The sequence below is a fragment of the Melospiza melodia genome, chromosome 14, assembly GCF_035770615.1.
Source record: "Melospiza melodia melodia isolate bMelMel2 chromosome 14, bMelMel2.pri, whole genome shotgun sequence".
In the NCBI taxonomy this organism is placed as follows: domain Eukaryota; kingdom Metazoa; phylum Chordata; class Aves; order Passeriformes; family Passerellidae; genus Melospiza; species Melospiza melodia.
In genome coordinates this window covers 3,595,857-3,611,668 of record NC_086207.1, presented here as the reverse complement: position 1 = coordinate 3,611,668, position 15,812 = coordinate 3,595,857, and the positions used below count along the sequence as shown (strand labels likewise).

General features: G+C 53.3%; 1 protein-coding gene across 1 annotated transcript in view; it reads left to right on the top strand.

Annotated features, from left to right (window-relative positions):
* Positions 1-15,812, top strand: part of SIL1 (SIL1 nucleotide exchange factor) — a 433,884-nt gene that overhangs the window by 51,547 nt on the left and 366,525 nt on the right. The window lies entirely within an intron of this gene.

Sequence of the window (15,812 nt, the reverse complement as noted above, 5' to 3'; positions counted from 1 at the left end):
TTGGGATCATCTGTGAGGGGCTGAGGGCTGGCCTGAGCCCGGTGCTGTGTCCCACTGGGAGCAGCCGCACAGGCTCACGTGCAGAGCAGGCCCTGCCAGAGGCCGTGGAGATCTCACCTGCCCTGCAGCCACCTTTGTAAAGGTGGGTAAACATCAGCTGGTGCTGACTTTCCCCTTGGACCCCTTGGTTTAGTCACTATGGGGAATTTCTTTCCTGAAGCCCGTGGTATTTCCCCCTGGCAGCTGTGATGGGGATGCTTGGGGAGTGTGGGGCTCTGGGGGCAGCTGGCCGGGCAGCGGCTGAGCTCGGGGCCCTGTTGGGCCCATGGCCCCCAGCAGCAGCAGCAGCAGCAGCAGCAGCCCCAGGGCCCAAAGCCCCGTGCCCCCTGCCCAGCACAGGCTGCCCTGTCCCTGCAGCTGTCACCTGAGTGGGGCCCAGGGCCCGGTGGCCGCTGGCAGCAGCAGGAATGCGGGCAGGGTGAGGATGCCCTGGCTTGGCTTTTGTCTCTGGAACAATGCGGGCTCAGGGCAGTACAGAGCAGGCTGGGAAGCAGAGCCCAGGGCATTTGGAGGCTGCAAGGCTTAAAGATCAGCCCCTGCAGCAGCCAAGATGCAGGTGGCCCAGTTGCCAAAGCTGTGGTGGCCTTGAGACCGTGCAGGTGGATTTTGGATGGCTGTGGCCTGCTGGCAGCTCTGGGCCCAGGAGTGCCTGTGTCTGCAGCAGGAAGGGTGGCTGAAGGTTTGCTGGCTGCTTTGGTGGCATGGCTGCAGGGGCCAGTGCTGTGAGAGCCCCCTGTGTGGGAGCTGGTGAGAGCTGAGCCCTTGGGGACAGCGCAGTGCCCCAGGGCAGGAAGAGCAGCAGTGTCCAGTGCCAGGAGTGGTGTCAGTGGGAGCCCCTGTGCACAGGGACCCCCAGCCCCGGGGTGGCCGTGCCAGCACGCTGAGAGACCTCCAGCCCCGGGAACGTAGAACAAGTGGAACCCACAAGTGTGCAAAGGCTGCCCATGCCCCAAGGAATGGCCAAGAGAAGTCAGGTTTTAAAAAGAAACGTGATTTATTTGCCGAAGATCGGCAAAGCTAGGATTTACAGAACATGTTAGGATTTATAGAACGTGTCATTATAACAATCGTTATAACAAAAGCAACAACAATGTACAGAACATATTTACATGGGATCCGAAGGGGTAACAATCTTCAAAACGTATTTACAGAGAACTTCTAATGTAGAAAACATATTTACAGGAAACTTCAGAACTTTCAAGCATATTTACAAATGGATCTGATCGGTGCCATCACGTGCATGAGTCCTGTAAGAAAGGAAGCAGCAGAGCTGGAGTCAGCTGGCAGCACTGGGCCCAGCAGGGCTGGGAGCTGGGCCCCAGGGGCTGGGCCGGGGCTGGCAGGGCTGGCGTGGCCCCAGGCAAGCGCAGGGCAGGCCGGGGCTGGTGCTTGTGGCAGCACAATCCAGGCCCCCTGCGGGCACCGTGTCCCTGAGCGGGGCCATCCAGCCCAGCCCCAGCCTGGCGTCAGGGGACCCAGTGTGTGTGTGGGCAGGGCGTGGGAAGCATCTGCCTGTCTTACCTGTGGGGCACCATCTTCATCCAAGGACCATGGGCTCCTCCTCATCCTTCTCATCAACTTCCATGTCCTCGATGTTGTCTTCTGCATCCACCTCCATCTCCTCGATGGTCTCCTCCTCGTCTACTTCCATGTCCTCAACAGGAGAGGACATGGAAGTAGAGGAGGAGTCAGCCTCCATCATTTCTTCCACATCCAGCCCATGGTCCACATCCATCGCCTCCACGGTGTCTCTGTCAGTCTGCAAGGGGCAGCACAATCTCCCAGTGGGCTTCCTGTCCCACACCATCCATTCCCACATGGCTGCAGCCTGCCCAAGCCGGGTGCCCCCTGCCTGGCATGGCACTGTACCTCCATTGGCACAGCAGAGCACATCCTGCTGGGATTGGCGCTCCAGAACCGGCAGCAGGAAAAGCCAAGGAAGCAGAAGCTGCAGCTCAGCGCTGAGGGTCAGAGCGCAGGGTGAGCAGCAACTGACCCTTGGCAGCCGTTGCAGTGTCTGCTGTGCTGGTTTCCAGGTCCTGGACGTTCCACCTGGAACCCTCTGGGAGCTGTGATGTCACTGAAGATTCAGGGGTGCTGTGCAGTGGGAGATGGGGATGGCAGAATGATCCAATCCTTGAATGGTTTGGCTTGGAAGGGACCCTGAAGATGATGTGGTTCCAAGCTGAGCAAGCTCCCAGCAGAGCAGGTGGATGCGGCCCCTGTCCCACCTGGCTTTGGACGTTGCTGGGGATGGGGCATCCACAGCCTCTCTGCACTGGTCCCTGTGTCAGGGACAAGCATCCTGAGAGTAAAGAACTTCTTCCCATCCTCAAATCTCTTCCACCTCTTTCGGTTTGATCCCATTCTCCCTTGTCCTGTCACTACAGTTCTTGACCAAGAGTCCTCTCCCACTTCCCTGTGGGTCAGGCTGTTCCTGCAGGGTCACATGTGTGGCCTGACCTGCAGACAGGAGAGAGAGAAGCCAAGTTCCCAGTAAGAGAAAATGGTGAACGGGGCACATGAGATGAGAGATGATGAAAAATGTAGAGACATGCAAGGCATTGGTTGGGTGGGCTGTTGGATTCATGACTTTTATTAGAGGCCAGGTTCTCTGGTGCACTCTGTTCCTGCATCTTCCTGAGACTTCATTGCTGGGTGAGGAGCTCAGCAGTGCTGAAAGCAGAGGCCTGACCTTTGTGTTCCATTTTTGATGGCAGTGGAAGTGCCCTGAGTGCACTTTCAGAGGCACCTTCATGGCTTCTCATGCCACGACATCAAAACAGCTTCCTAACAGTGTGTGGAGTTCTGGCAGAGTCTTTGAGTTGTCCTTGATGTGCAGTGTTTGGGGTGTGATGGTTCTCTCTCTGCTTTTTCGGCCGAGCTACTTCCTGGGCGCTGTCTTTTGGAATTTATCTGCTGCAATCTCAAAACCTTTCTCCTGTACTGCGGTGATGACATCTTGTACTGCAACATCCAAAATGATTTGAGCTTCTGCTCAAACTAAGGTAGCCTTACCTAGGCTGGCATCATGGTGTAAGGATACCCTAATGGTAGATGCCTCGGCCATTTGCGCAATGTAGGTTTTGGGGAAAGTGACATGAGGGATGAGAGAAAGAGGAAAAAGTAGGGACATGCAGGTCATTGGGTTGGATGGCCTTTGGAATTCATGCCATTTATTGGAGTCCAGAATCTCTGGTGCACATAATTCCTGTCTCTTCCTGAGATTTCATTGCTGGGTGAGGAGCTCAGCAGTGCTGAAAGCAGAGGCCTGTCCTTTGTGTTCCCGTTGGGATGGCAGTGGAAGTGCCCTGAGTGCACATTCAGAGGCACCTTCATGGCTTCTCATGCCACGACACCAAAAGTAAATGTGCAAGGTGGCTTCCTTGAATGACATGTAGTCCTTTGAAATATCTAAAGGAAGTGATCTGAAACTGCTTTCTGAGCCGGCTGGTTGAGATCAGCTGTGAGGGGCTGAGGGCTGGCCTGAGCCCGGTGCTGTGTCCCACTGGGAGCAGCCGCACAGGCTCACGTGCAGAGCAGGCCCTGCCAGAGGCCCTGGAGATCTCACCTGCCCTGCAGCCACCATTGTAAAGGTGCTGTAAACCTCAGACTGTGCTGACTTTCCCCTTGGACCCCTTGGTTTAGTCACTATGGGGAATTTCTTTCCTGAAGCCCGTGAGAGTTTCCCCTGGCAGGTGTGATGGGGATGCTTGGGGAATGTGGGGCTTTGGGGGCAGCTGGCCGGGCAGGGGCTGAGCTCGGGGCCCTGTTGGGCCCATGGCCCCCAGCAGCAGCAGCAGCAGCAGCAGCCCCAGGGCGCAAAGCCCCGTGCCCCCTGGCCAGCACGGGCTGCCCTGTCCCTGCAGCTGTCACCCGAGTGGGGCCCAGGGCCCGGTGGCCGCTGGCAGCAGCAGGAATGCGGGCAGGGTGAGGATGCCCTGGCCTGGCTTTTGTCTCTGGAACAATGCGGGCTCAGGGCAGTGCAAAACAGGCTGGGAAGCAGAGCCCAGGGCCTTTGGACGCTGCAAGGCTGAAAGATCAGCCCCTGCAGCAGCCCAGATGTAGGTGGCCCAGTTGCCAAGGCTGTGGTGGCCTTGAGAGCGTGCAGGTGGATTTTGCATGGCTGTGGCCTGCTGGCGGCTCTGGGCCCAGGCGTCCCTGTGTCTGCAGCAGGAAGGGTGGCTGAAGGTTTGCTGGCTGCTTTGGTGGCATGGGTGCAGGGGCCAGTGCTGTGAGAGCCCCCTGTGTGGGAGCTGGTGAGAGCTGAGCCCTTGGGGACAGCGCTGTGCCCCAGGCCAGGAAGAGCAGCAGCGCCCAGTGCCAGGAGTGGTGTCAGTGGGAGCCCCTGTGCACAGGGACCCCCAGCCCCGGGGTGGCCGTGCCAGCACGCTGAGAGACCTCCAGCCCCGAGAACGTGAAACAAGTGGAACCCACAAGTGCCCAAAGGGTGCCTGTGCCCAAAGGAATGGCCAAGACAAGTCAGATTTTAAAAAGAAACGTGATTTATTTGCCGAAGTTCGGCAAACCTAGGATTTACAGCACATGTTTCGTTATAACAATCGTTATAACAACATCAACTGTAATGTCCAGGACATATTTACATGGGATCCGAGGGGGTAACAATCTTCAAAACGTATTTACAGGAAACTTCAAACTTTGTCAACATATTTACAGGAATCTTTAAAACTTTCAAACATATTTACAAAGTCGTGGCATCTGTGCCATCCTGTGCATGAGTCCTGGAAGAAAGGAAGGAGCAGAGCTGGAGTCAGCTGGCAGCACTGGGCCCAGCAGGGCTGGGAGCTGGGCCCCAGGGGCTGGGCCGGGGCTGGCAGGGCTGGCGTGGCCCCAGGCAAGCGCAGGGCAGGCCGGGGCTGGTGCTTGTGGCAGCACAATCCAGGCCCCCTGCGGGCACCGTGTCCCTGAGCGGGGCCATCCAGCCCAGCCCCAGCCTGGCGTCAGGGGACCCAGTGTGTGTGTGGGCAGGGCGTGGGAAGCATCTGCCTGTCTTACCTGTGGGGCACCATCTTCATCCAAGGACCATGGGCTCCTCCTCATCCTTCTCGTCCACTTCCATATCTTCCATGTCATCCTCCATGTCCACCTCCATCTCCTCGATGGTCTCCTCCTCGTCTACTTCCATGTCCTCAACAGGGGAGGACATGGAAGTAGAGGGGGAGTCCACCTCCATCATCTCCTCCTCATCCAGCCCATGGTCCACTTCCATCGCCTCCACGGTGTCTCTGTCAGGCTGCAAGGGGCAGCACAATCTCCCAGTGGGCTTCCTGTCCCACACCATCCATTCCCACATGGCTGCAGCCTGCCCAAGCCGGGTGCCCCCTGCCTGGCATGGCACTGTACCTCCATTGGCACAGCAGAGTACACTGTGCTTGGATTCGCGCTCCAGAGCCGGCAGCGGGAAAAGCCAAGGAAGCAGAAGCTGCAGCTCAGCGCTGAGGGTCAGAGCGCAGAGTGAGCAGCAACTGACCCTTGGCAGCCGTTGCAGTGTCTGCTGTGCTGGTTTCCAGGTCCTGGACGTTCCACCTGGAACCCTCTGGGAGCTGTGATGTCACTGAAGATTCAGGGGTGCTGTGCAGTGGGAGATGGGGATGGCAGAATGATCCAATCCTTGAATGGTTTGGCTTGGAAGGGACCCTGAAGATGATGTGGTTCCAAGCTGAGCAAGCTCCCAGCAGAGCAGGTGGATGCGGCCCCTGTCCCACCTGGCTTTGGACGTTGCTGGGGATGGGGCATCCACAGCCTCTCTGCACTGGTCCCTGTGTCAGGGACAAGCATCCTGAGAGTAAAGAACTTCTTCCCATCCTCAAATCTCTTCCACCTCTTGCAGTTTGATCCCATTCTCCCGTGCCCTTTCACTATATTTCCTGACCCAGGGTGCTGTCCCACTTCCCTGTGGGTCAGGCTGTTCCTGCAGGGTCACATGTGTGGCTGAACCTGCAGATTGGAGAGAGAGATCCAAATTCCCAGTCAGAGAAAATGGGGAAAGTGACACAAGAGATGAGAGAATGAGGAAATAAAGGATACATGCACGGCATTGGTTTGTGTGGCCTGTGGGATTCATGCCTTTTATTAGAGGCCAGGCTCCCTGTTGCACTCAGTTCCTGTGTTTCAGCCTGTCCACAGCCAGCCTCTTTGAGCAACCTGCACTCCCAGAGCTGGGAGCACGCTTGCTTAAACTGCTGTTGAACAAGGCGAGTGAGGGATCTTTGTGTGGAAGTGCAAACACTGTGGATTGCCCTGAAGAGGGTCCAGGAAGTGAGACAAAATGGGGCTGGGCACACAGTTGGAAAATGGGGGGGGGAAAAGCAGGGGTGCAATGCAGTAAGCCTCGACCAAAATGGTACAAGAGAGGGGAGAACATTCTTGGGGGAGTACATAGAAGGAAAATGCAGCAGTTGAACTGGGTGATATCAACAAAACGTTCTGCATCACCATGAGCCTGCAAATGCCCATGGGCGAGACCATTGCATTCAGAGCGATGTCTCTCTTTTACCTTGGTCACTTTGCCCTGAAGAATTACAGTTCCAATGGTAGGCCCCTGGTCCCTCACAACTCCCCCTTTTTGTTGTCTATAAGGAAGGCTTCAGCCATTGAGTTTTGCAGGCATTTAGCAAAAAAGGGTAATGTAACCCACACAATGATTACAATAAACAAAGTCCACAAAACAGTCTTAACTAATGAAAACCAGCCTTTCATCACCCAGTGTTTGAAAGTTCCAGTGAACCAGTCGTTGTTGCCTTCCATCTGGATCTTCTTTCCTTGATCTTTCAGCAGCTGGTTGCCCTGGTATAGTGACTCCCTATGTGACAGCAGGTTGAAAAAACACATGCCTTCAAATGCCTGACAGGCATGGCCATGGAGAAGAAATTGTGGCTTGTCTGTGGAAGCAGCCAGCTGAAGGCATGTGGCTCAGTGAGGAGCATCCAGTTCTCTGCTGCAGCGGCTACAAATGGCAGTATCCTCTGTCTTGGGCTAATTTAGTGTCTGGAGGCTTGGTTGGGCTAAAAGTAAACAGATAAAGAGATTAGAAGATGAAACTTAAGTTTTGTTCCCACTAAACTTTCTCTTCTGTAAGCCAAGGGTGTGAAGACAGCTTATTAGAAGAATCATATATCAATGCTAAAATATAGCTTTTACAAATGTAAATTCATATATCCTGGTTAGTGGTGTCTGAGCTATTTTGCTCTTGGTGTGTGTGGTCAACGCTGCTTAGGAGGTCTTCTTCTGTCCTTCTCCTTCTTCTTTCCCAGGCTGCTGCTGTCACTCTTAAGCTTCAATTCTGTTCTTCTGATGGTGGCTCTGGTGTTTGCCTCACCGTTCCCAGAAACAGTTTTAATGTATTTTGCTAGGATCCATCTTAGGAGTGTTGCTGTAGAGACAAGGGCATCTTCTCTTTCCCAAGTAATTAATGCGTAGGTGCCCATAAATTGTTTGGATTCAGGTTCTTTGAGCAACACAGGTGGCTTTTCTTTTAATTGGGCTGCATTTGAATTCGTAAACTGCCTGATGGCTGGGGGAGTTGTCTCCATAAATGAGTTGTTCAAAAAGTTGAGTACGTAAAAGGCCTTGCCTTTCTCTCAATGGAAGATAATATCTGGATTACCCCTCTCAGTTGATCAAGGATCCTTTTGATGGATCAGTTGTCCCTGTCGTCTAGGGACTGTCCTGTGGTGGAGTGTGGTATGCCTGTGACATGTTTTATACCCCAGTGGTCAGAAACTTGTTGAAATCAGTGCAAGGTATAAGCAAGTGCATTATCAGTTTTAATTTCCTGTGGAAGTGCTAAGGTGGAAAAAACGAAAAAGTAATGTTTTATAGCATCTTCTGATTTTTCACCAGCATGGGCAAAGGTGAAAATCACACTGGAAAAGACATCGATTTAGAAGTGGATGTATTTTAGTCTGCCAAAAGGGGGGTTAATGTGTGATGTCTGATTGCCAGATCTGAAGACTCTCTAGTCCTCTTGGATTGACTGTGGCTCTGAGAGAAGCAAGGCCATGTTCCTGACAATTTGGGCAGGTGGCTACAAGGGATCTTGCTGGGTCTTAGGCAGTTTTGAACATCCTGAGCAGCACAGGAATGTTTTGATGGTAGAATTGGTGGCTGATCCTTGCCTGACCAAAATCTATCTAAGGCCTATTGCAGTGGTTCAGATGTTTGAAGTAGGCAATTGAGGGGCTCTTGAGTGAGAAGTAAGTATATATTCACTAGGTCTGTTCCTGCAAGGGAGCACAGACGCTCTCTAGCTTTCCTGATTAGTTCTGCAATAACTTTCTGTGGGGTTGGTATTGTTTTAGTAGGTTGGTGTGCTTTGAAAAGGGATTCAATTTCTATCAGGGGATCTGAGAAAGTTGGGTCGCATTGATAATAGTGTATGGAATATTGGACTTACACCAAGCATTGCCAGGGAGAAAGGAAAATGAGGGTGGTTTCTGTGTGCCTGTTTAGTTTGAATCACCCAGGAGACATTTTGTACAGCTGCTTAGGCCTCCAGTGTCAGTGATCGGGGGAATCGAGTCCTTCACTGCCTTTTAGGAGCAGCAGGAACAGTGGCGTGAGATCTTCTGTGGTGATTCCAAGCAGTGAAACTTACCCAACAGATGCTTCCAGAGAGCGTTTGGAGTTCTGGCAGAGTCTTTTGGCTGTCCTTGATGTGCCGTGTTTAGGGTGTGCTGGTTCTGTCTTTGCTTTCAGGCCAAGATCCTTCCAGGGGGCTGTCTTTTGGACTTTATCTGCTGCAATGTTAAAACCTTTCTCTCCTGTACCGCAATGATGACATCTTGTACGGCAACATCCAAAATGATTTGAGCTCCTTCACAAACGACTGTGTCGTCCATGTAATGAAAAATGATAGCATGAGGATGTTCATTATATGGTCCATATAATGAAAAGCGATTAGCATTAGGGCGAGACAATTTGGACATCAAGCCATGGACAAATATTTGGGCTACTCTTCATTTGTTGAGGCAATGCAGTCCACTGGTACCTCTGTAAAGGTGCTTGTCGATTTAGTGATGGAAAAGGCAAACCAGGAGGGTGTCATTGGGCTGCATGGGGGTGTCAAAAAAGTAGTCATTAAGATCTATATCAACCATCTGCCAATAACAGGGTAATCATAGGTACAATTGGACTAAAGCTCCCTGATCTAGCCTTCCTTCACATCTCAACCCGTGCAATCTTCAAAGCAATGCTCTTCCTATGCTCAGGCTCCACCAATCACAGCCTAGATGGCAAACAAGATATCCGAAACATTGGAGGACTCCAAAAGATGCCACCCACAACTACGGCATGGCGCACCATGGGCAATCTGGAGGTACCATGGAGGCTGAGGGCAGGCTGGACTGGAGGGCACCCATGTCCTCAATGACCTCGTTGATTTTCCTGAGGTCCTGCAGGAGCCACCTCTTGTCTTTGCCAGGCTTTCATATGATAATGACAGGCACGTTGCAGGGGCTAGTAGATGGTACAATGTGGCCCACAGGCAGCTGCTCCTGCACGTGGGACTGCAGGGCCTTTAACTTTCTGCCTGGGAGGGGCCACTGATCCACCCAAATGGGGTCGTTTGTCTTCCAGGTTGACTGAAGTGTGGCGTGCTGCTCTGTGGCCCCGTCTAGAAATCCTGAGGTGTTGATAGGATCTCTAGCCCTGTCCCGCTTTAGGACAAGAGGCCTTTCCACAAATTGTTATTGGTGCCTGGGTGATGAATGATCTTACTGTAGCAACTGTGCCCTCAGGACCTTCCATGCAGATGGTACCTTGACTCCAGAAGCTGGTAGTGGCTCCCCTGGTAGCGAATAATTCTCCCAGCCGCTGGAACCAGGGACCATTCTTTTAACCAGTCAGAGAGGGAAATTATGGTGACATCAGCTCTTGTATCTAATAGTCCTGAAATAAATCGCTATCTCCCTTTTCCTGACAAAGCACACTTTAGAATGGGTCTATTTGGGCCCGTAATCTGTGTCCACAACACCGTTGGATCAGTGATGTGGTGATCATGTCAACTAGGAGGTTGGCTCTGGCTATAACTATCCCTTTTGGAATAAAAAGGGGAGAGTCTAAGCACAGAGCCTGGACAGTTATCTCCTGCAAAGAGGTCAAGGGGAGTACCTCAGGTAGTAGAGTGAGTGTCTGCATCCCTTCCCTGGTGTTGGTTAAAATCAAAATGTCTCTGGGCTGTTCTTCAGGCCTGTATTTGCCTGTGGGAATATGGTGAACATTAACATCGTGGATTGGAATTGAAAAGGCTCCTACTAACTGCCTTTAGGTTCCAGGGCAGAGCTGTCTTCTGTCGAGTTTTGTGCAGCGATCGAGCTGTCCCGCTGGATCTGAGAAGGTCCCTGTGCTGGTTCTCCACGATGTTGGGGAGAGTGGGGTGGAACGGCCTCGCATTTGGAGTCATTGCGCGGGGCCTTTCTGTGTCTGTGTGGGGTTTCCCACAGGCCACCGGTTTTGGTGATGTTGGAAAGCATGTGAATGTGGGGGGCAGTGAGGGCAGTGGCTGTGACACCTAGAAGGTCCCTGGTAATTGTCTGTATTTTTCAAATTCTGTTGAAAATGTCCCATCTCCCTACACTTGAAGCCAGGTCCTTTTTCATGTGTATGTCAGGGAATAACCAGGGAGGCTACTAGCACCTCTACTACACCCTGATTGGTCGCCATAGCTGGGCGGCATCACGGTGTAAGGATGCTGTAAGTGTGCATACCTTGACCATTTGTGCAATGGTAGGCTTTGGGCTAAGGGGTAGAGAAGGTAAAATGTCTTTACAGGTGTTGTTAGCATTTGTTTCAGCAAGGTGAGGAAGTAGTACCTTCCTGACTTTTGGATGTTCAACTTGCTTCTCTATTGCTTGTGTAAGGTGGTCACTAAATTTTATAAATTATTCCCAGGTCCCTGGAGAATGTCTGTGAAATCTAGAGTAGGTGTTCCTCCATTGGGTGTCTGCATGAGAGCTGTCTTTTCAGCACTTTTATCTCTTCTAACAGAGCTCAGGGAAGGTGTCTTGCGTGATTCTCAGGTTTAATGAAATATTCCTCCCGGGCTAGATGGACTAGTGTTAGGTGTGCCCGCCTGTCTTCTCTAGCATAATTTTTAATAGTTGTCGCATTAGATTTTTCCCCATTCCTTCTCACAGAACAAATACAGAGGAGAGAGTAGGATGTGCATAAAATCGCACAGATCGTGAACCCCATTACATGTGCAGCAAAGACGCCATTTAAGAAATTATTAAAATACTGTGAGCCCCTCCCATGGTCCTTTGATGCTTTATAAAGGTCTTTCATCTCCCGTGCGGGGCAGCTTCCCATCAGAGGTTAGCCCCCCTCTGGTATTGCACTGGTGCTGCTTGTATTTTAGCTACCAATTCCCAGTCCCCCTCTTCAGCCACAAGCTTCTCCATCCTCTGCCAAGAATCCTCAGGCTCATGCTGAAGGTGGGATGACCCTTCCCTCTCCTCTCCAGAAGAGGGAACTTGTTCTTTGGCAGAGGAGCGGGGCCTTGGGGTGACTGGCCAGGCCCGGTGGTGTGGGCCTCTGGTAGCCAAGATGGCGGCCTTCCGGTTACCGCCCCTCACACTTCCGGCTCCGACAGTGTGGGATCCGCAACAGGGCTGAGTTGGAGGGGGTAGGGCAGCGGGAGTAGGCAAGGAAGCGCTGGATCCCAATGCAGGGGTGGTACCTGACGCAGAGCTGGGACCCAACATAGGGGCAGGACCCGATGAGAGAGCTGAGGGTGGAAGGCAGTTTGACGTTGGCAACCCCCTCCATAGGAGGCACTCCATTTTGTGAGCTACCTGAGGGGGATCCAGGGAGGAGAGGTACTGGAGAATGGGTTAGGCTAGAATCCAGGCCGGTGTGATCAGTACAGACCAGGGCAGAGGGTAGAGAAGGAGGGGAGATGTCAGACAGCAGGTTGCTCATCTGTGCTTTACAGCAGTTTCCGTCTCTCACAATTATCTTGGTATCAGTGGGGTCAGGAATGCCAGGGGCAGAACAGAAAGTCTGGGTTGAATATTAGAACTTTGAACCCTTGAGAAAACTCTATAAAACATATGAAAAAGTGGGAAAAATTTTGCAACTCTTCTCACTCCCAGAGTTTTCTAAGAATGGAGACTTTCCCTAACTCAGTCCCAGAATGCAATAAGTTGAACAGAATACAAAAACATGACTGGGAACTCTTTAAAGAGCCAATGAACAAACGACCTCCGACTTCCCATAGCAAAAGTCTTCCCCTCTAAAAGGAGAACCTCCTGAACTGGAAATTATATATCCCTCTAAGGATTGGATAATTTGTTACGCAGAGCTACCCCTGATGTAAAGGGTGGCCCACCCATAGGACTGAAAAATCACCCAAGGATCCTGCACTGCAGGTGGCTGTCTCCCCATTGATTGCTCTGGTGGCGCTGGATGCAGAGGTTTCAAAATGTCCCCTGGGCTTCAGCAGCTGAGGCAGCCCTCATCCCTCATACTGCTGGAGGGTGCCGACACTGCATTCAGCAAGCCTTGATAAAACTGATAAAACATTGTATTTTGAGGGCGGACTCACTTTACTTTAATTTGTCATTTTTGTCATGAGGTACTATAGTTCCAGTAAATAGGCCCCTGGGCCTGCACAACCCTGCGTCCTCCTGAGATATCATTGCTAGTAAGGAGCTCAGTAGTGCTGAAAGCGGAGGCCTGTTCTTTGTGTTCCCTTTGGGATGGCAGTGGAAGTGCCCTGAGTGCACATTGAGAAGCACTTCATGGCTTCTCATGCCACAACACCAAAACTAAATGTGAAAAGTGGGTTCCTTGAACGACATGTAGTCCTTTGAAATGTGTGCAGGCAGTGGTCTGAAATTGCTTTCTGAGCTTGCTCCTTGGGATCATCTGTGAGGGGCTGAGGGCTGGCCTGAGCCCGGTGCTGTGTCCCACTGGGAGCAGGCGCACAGGCTCACGTGCAGAGCAGGCACTGCCAGAGGCCCTGGAGATCTCACCTGCCCTGCAGCCACCTTTGTAAAGGTGGGTAAACATCAGCTGGTGCTGACTTTCCCCTTGGACCCCTTGGTTTAGTCACTATGGGGAATTTCTTTCCTGAAGCCCGTGGGATTTCCCCTGGCAGGTGTGATGGGGATGCTTGGGGAATGTGGGGCTCTGGGGGCAGCTGGCCGGGCAGGGGCTGAGCTCGGGGCCCTGTTGGGCCCATGGCCCCCAGCAGCAGCAGCAGCAGCCCCAGGGCGCAAAGCCCCGTGCCCCCTGGCCAGCACAGGCTGCCCTGTCCCTGCAGCTGTCACCCGAGTGGGGCCCAGGGCCCGGTGACCGCTGGCAGCAGCAGGAATGCGGGCAGGGTGAGGATGCCCTGGCTTGCCTTTGTCTCTGGAACAATGCGGGCTCAGGGCAATGCAGAGCGGGCTGGGAAGCAGAGCCCAGGGCCTGTGGAGGTTGTGAGGCTCAAAGATCAGCCCCTGCAGCAGCCCAGGTGTAGCTGGCCCAGTTGCCAAGACTGTGGTGGCCTTGAGGGTGTGCAGGTGGATTTTGCATGGCTGTGGCCTGCTGGCAGCTCTGGGCCCAGGAGTGCCTGTGTCTGCAGCAGGAAGGGTGGCTGAAGGTTTGCTGGCTGCTTTGGTGGCATGGCTGCAGGGGCCAGTGCTGTGAGAGCCCCCTGTGTGGGAGCTGGTGAGAGCTGAGCCCTTGGGGACAGCGCTGTGCCCCAGGGCAGGAAGAGCAGCAGCGCCCAGTGCCAGGAGTGGTGTCAGTGGGAGCCCCTGTGCACAGGGACCCCCAGCCCCGGGATGGTTGTGCCAGCACCCCCAGGGACTTCCAGCCCCGGGAACATGGAACAAGCGGAACCCACAAGTGTGCAAAGGCTGCCTGTGCCCAAAGGAATGGCCAAGAGAAGTCAGGTTTTAAAAAGAAACGTGATTTATTTGCCGAAGATCGGCAAACCTAGGATTTACAGCACATGTTTCGTTATAACAATCGTTATAACAACATCAACAGTAATGTCCAGGACATATTTACATGGGATCCGAGGGGGTAACAATCTTCAAAACGTATTTACAGGGAACTTCAAACATTGTCAACATATTTACAGGAATCTTTAAAACTTTCAAACATATTTACAAAGTCGTGGCATCTGTGCCATCCTGTGCATGAGTCCTGTAAGAAAGGAAGCAGCAGAGCTGGAGTCAGCTGGCAGCACTGGGCCCAGCAGGGCTGGGAGCTGGGCCCCAGGGGCTGGGCCGGGGCTGGCAGGGCTGGCGTGGCCCCAGGCAAGCGCAGGGCAGGCCGGGGCTGGTGCTTGTGGCAGCACAATCCAGGCCCCCTGCGGGCACCGTGTCCCTGAGCGGGGCCATCCAGCCCAGCCCCAGCCTGGCGTCAGGGGACCCAGTGTGTGTGGGCAGGGCGTGGGAAGCATCTGCCTGTCTTACCTGTGGGGCACCATCCTCATCCAAGGACCATGGGCTCCTCCTCATCCTTCTCGTCCACTTCCATATCTTCCGTGTCATCCTCCATGTCCACCTCCATCTCCTCGATGGTCTCCTCCTCGTCTACTTCCATGTCCTCAACAGGGGAGGACATGGAAGTAGATGAGGAGTCCACCTCCATCATCTCATCCTCATACAGCCCATGGTCCACTTCCATCGCCTCCACGCTATCTCTGTCAGTCTGCAAGGGGCAGCACAATCTCCCAGTGGGCTTCCTGTCCCACACCATCCATTCCCACATGGCTGCAGCCTGCCCTAGCCGGGTGCCCCCTGCCTGGCATGGCACTGTACCTCCATTGGCACAGCAGAGTACACTGTGCTTGGATTCGTGCTCCAGAGCCGGCAGCGGGAAAAGCCAAGGAAGCAGAAGCTGCAGCTCAGCGCTGAGGGTCAGAGCGCAGAGTGAGCAGCAACTGACCCTTGGCAGCCGTTGCAGTGTCTGCTGTGCTGGTTTCCAGGTCCTGGACGTTCCACCTGGAACCCTCTGGGAGCTGTGATGTCACTGAAGATTCAGGGGTGCTGTGCAGTGGGAGATGGGGATGGCAGAATGATCCAATCCTTGAATGGTTTGGCTTGGAAGGGACCCTGAAGATGATGTGGTTCCAAGCTGAGCAAGCTCCCAGCAGAGCAGGTTGCTGCGGCCCCTGTCCCACCTGGCTTTGGACGTTGCTGGGGATGGGGCATCCACAGCCTCTCTGCACTGGTCCCTGTGTCAGGGATTAGCACCCTGAGAGTAAAGAACTTCTTCCCATCCTCAAATCTCTTCTGCCTCTTACAATTTGATCGCATTCCTCCGCGTCCTTTCAGTACAGTTCCTGACCAAGAGTTCTCTCCCACTTCCCTGGGTCAGGCTGTTCCTGCAGGGTCACACGTGTAGCTCAACCTGCAGAGAGGAGGGAGAGAAGCCAAGTACCCAGTCAGACAAAGTGGGGAAAGTGGCATGAGGACTGAGAGAAGGAGCATAAAGAAGAGACATGCAGGGCTTTGCGTTGGGTGTGCTTTGGGATTCATGCCTTTTATTACAGGCCAGGTTCCCTTGAGCACTCAGTTCCTGTGTTTCAGCCTGTCCACAGCCAGCCTCTTTGAGTGACCTGCACTCCCAGAGCTGGGAGCATGCTTGCTTAGACTGCTGGTGAACGAGGTGAGAGAGGGATCTTTGTGTGGATCTGCAAACACTTCAGTGGATTACACTGAAGAGGGTCCAGGAAGGGAGACAAAATGGGGCTGCGCACACAGCGGGAAAACGACGGGGAGAAATCGGGGTAG